This window comes from Psammomys obesus, unplaced genomic scaffold (genome assembly GCF_907164565.1).
Source record: "Psammomys obesus unplaced genomic scaffold, mPsaObe1.curated_primary_1811, whole genome shotgun sequence".
In the NCBI taxonomy this organism is placed as follows: Eukaryota; Metazoa; Chordata; class Mammalia; order Rodentia; family Muridae; genus Psammomys; species Psammomys obesus.
In genome coordinates, this window is record NW_026585689.1 from 15153244 (window position 1) to 15156993 (window position 3750).

General features: G+C 38.6%; 1 pseudogene; it reads right to left on the minus strand.

The window, feature by feature from the left end:
* Window positions 1–2460: 2460 nt before the first annotated feature.
* Window positions 2461–3538, minus strand: LOC129666267 (hemojuvelin-like; annotated as a pseudogene).
* Between the last annotated feature and the right edge of the window lie 212 nt (window positions 3539–3750).

A 3750-nucleotide genomic window follows, 5' to 3' on the forward strand; every position in this document is an offset into this window, starting at 1 on the left:
GTGCTCTTTTTGGGAAACACGGTTCTGAGACATGGTCTGTAGTTGATAATCCAAAATTACATTTCCTCAATCAACTACTGAAACTGGAATCAGAACACCTACCTATGTAAGAATTTCTTCTCATGTATTAAATCAATTAAGATGTGAATTAAATTCCCCTATCTCAAGATGATTGATATTAAATTGTATATGACGTTTTCATATTGAGTTCTAAGTTTTAGTGATTGTGTATGAAGTTAATACTGAAAGTACTATAGAGGCTTATAATCTGTAACAGTTCCTTCTTAAAGGTCTTTCGATTGTTATTACAGATACATTAATGCTATTTGCATGTTTTGGTCTATGTAGGTAAAAGGAGTTACTTGAAGACATTCTTATGCCACAGTGGCTACACTCTTTTTTAATGTTTCCAAAAACATTATGATATTCTTTTGCATTGTTCTCCAGAGATTTAAATTTTTTCATTATATTTAATTATGTATTTGTGTATATTCATTTTGGTTTTATTTTTATGGTAATCTTTTGGATATTCTATGTACACCATCATGAGCAGGATCGTTTTCATATTTAGGATACTTTTTATTATTTATTTTGCTGTGTAAGTTTTTGAGGAAAATTTCATTCTGATGTTGTTTGATAAACAGTGCTTTCTATATATTTAAAAACATTTATTAATTGTTTTATTTCAATTTTATACACAATTGATATTCCCTTAGCTCCTTTTTAGTAATTTTTAATTTTATTCCTAAAATTAAAATTAAGTCTAATTATACTATTTTTAAAAATCAGAATTTCTTCCATATATATATATTCTATATATAGAGAATATATAGAATTTGTTTATGCTTTGTTTATGTAATTAAAAAACCTGAATATAAACTAAATGAGTACCACCAATCATGGGAGATAATTGAGAAATGTCTCAAGTTCTTTTGTTTTGTTTTACAAGGCCAGCGACAGGACTGAACTGATACATATGTTACTATGGAATGTATATCTGCTCTTGCTTTGTTGTGCAGTTATTTGCTAAGACTGTCACAATTTTCTAATTTGCTTGGAAGTTAATTCTCTTTATGGTCCTCATTTTTTTTAACCTAAAGTGTGAATTTACATGATTCCCTGCTTGAAAAAATTTTTCTGGGAAACCTAACTGTACCAAAACCTGCTTGGAGTCTTTACTGATTATATAGTCTATTATTTATCTGATTATAATCACTTCCAAATTCAATTCTGCCCAAAAATAATACTAAATCATAAAGATGATGTATTGAATCATTCCTTCAGTTTTCTTGGAGTTTGCACAGAAATTATGTTTGAGTATACTCAAGGAAAATGACATTTGTTTAAGCTAGAATACACACGGCCATAAATTTAGTAAGTCAATTTTGAAAGAAAATATCCAGTGCTCATGGAGTTCATATAGAAGGCACTGAAAATTATACATTTTATAATCACACTATAGTAATATATTATTTATCATTATTATCATGTAAAGTAATTACAAAAGTCATAATTAACTAAACAAAGTTAGAGATAGGAATTTTTCAGTTAAAAATAAAATGTAAAAGTGAAGATATTTTTTACCATAATGTTAATCTTAAATAAGATGTTATAAATATAGTCTTTTCATATGCACAGACTTTTAGCTTTCTTGAACTATTTCTTAGTAGTTTTAAAATTTGTGCTCCTTGCAGGGGAATGTTCCAGGCACACACTTAGTAACTAATGCACTTTTGGGAAAGTCAGTGAGTTTCTGCTTTGCTCAGAAGTTAAATATTGCCTGGTGTTCCTGAACATTGAACATTGAATGATTCTGTCACATTTAAACTTCATTGACTGTTTGAAATGGGTAAGAGATGGTTTCCTGGGAAGAGGCTTCTTCTTTTTCTTCTTCTCCTTCTTCTCCTCATCATCTTTCTTTATGGAGTATGTATAGCATTAATAGGATACAGACTATGCTAAGGGGTAAGGGTGCCAATTTCTACATCAGTGCCAGTCTCTTAGTGCCTTTGCCTAAGAGCCACAAAGTCCTCTTAATTTCTGAATCAAAAAGCTTTCCTTAATTAGTTTCTTCTCTTTTAACTTTTTTTAATGGATAATTACATCTTCCCTTTTTCCTTCTCGCCTTTCAGAAACCTCAACCCTTTAACGTTTTGCTGTCCGTTAGCATTCTCACAAACTCTAGGCTTGGAGGAGTGATATCAGGTGGGTGTGGAGTGGAATCATCAGCTTATTACAAAAGGGACTCAGAAATTCATGGTAACGAGTCCTTATCAAGGTCTGGAATGCACAACCCCGGCGCATAATCCTTATTCTAGGGTTATTTCAGGTTTGAACTCATCTGCTTCTGGTTAAGCGTCATGTCCTGTCCCCACTGTTTCCTTTGGCATATCTTTGTGTTTTCTCATACCAACCTCTATCCTCAAATATTTCCAAACTAGTCATGAGTTGCTGGCCTACTTACTGAGTGCATAGCCACAGAACAAAGAGGCTAGAAAAAAGCAGGACCAGGCGAGTGTCTGGAAAGAGGTCACCTGAGGGGAAAAGATGCAGTTTTTCTAAATCCAGAAAGAAGACTCTGGCATTTTCCAGAGTTGTCTGAAATGCCACAGTAAAGTTGGGGTCACCAGAGACTGAAACAATGAAGACGCAGGGTTGGAAGTAGGCGTCCTTACCGGAAGCTCTTCCTCACACAGCCTATGGGCAGTATCTATGGTTATAGCTCCGCAGGGATTGCTCTCTGAGAGGGAGAGTCGCTGACTTGGAGAGCAACACACAGCTGTAGGTCCTTTTCATCCTCGGCTACCCTGATGGAGAAGGAGAGCTGTCTAGCTGTCTGTCGAATGATTATAGTTCCAATGTAGGAGGTCAGATCTCTACGTGGCTCCCTGAGTTATCAGTTTGAATGGACAAACTCGAGCCCCCAGGTCGGTTGCCTCCTTTGATAGCCTGCAGTAAGACTGTCCACCTAGGCTGGTAAACTTTCTGATCAATGAATTTCTGCATGTGTTTAAATATGATGGTGCTCTTCCATTTGGTGGTTGCATTGGCTCCTGATGCCATCGGGGAGCTGGCGGCCTGGAAAAAAGGCAAACATTATCCAGCAGCAGCCAAGCTTCTTGAATAACCTCTATGTGGAAGTGTTGGTGGAAGAGGCATGCATGGGGTCTCCAAAGGAGGCACAAAGCAAAAAGCCGAGGGCCTGACTATGCAGCCAGGAAAACCGTTCCTCATAGTCACAGGGGTCTGGGGTTAGGGCCGCTGGGCCAGCACCAAGAAGGGTGGGGCACCAGGCTGGGGGCGGGGTTGTGTTGCATCATCTGGTCCTGTATGCCTTGCACTGTGGATTGGAAAGCCAGGCCTATGAGCTGAGTGCAGATAGGAGCACAGTGAGCGACACAAGCCACGTGAGGCCAGCCCACCAGGCCACTCCACACGGCGTGCCTGGTGAACCCTGGCCCCAAAGGCTCAGAGTGGACAAGACACACTTGGCATTGCAGCAGAGGGTCTTGCACTGGGGGTGACTTGCTCCAGGCATCGTAGTTCAGACTAAATGTTATGTGTCGACCATCCCACTCCGTCCTGGTGGTGCTCAATCCCCCTACACCCTCATCCACCACCACTCCCCTCCCCCAGCCTCCTACTCCCTCCATATCACCCACCAACCCCAGCCCCTGGAGGCTTCTTTTTAACTGGAAGACTTTATGAGGAGAAATGGTACATATCTAAACAGGACCCATAGGGGTTAAG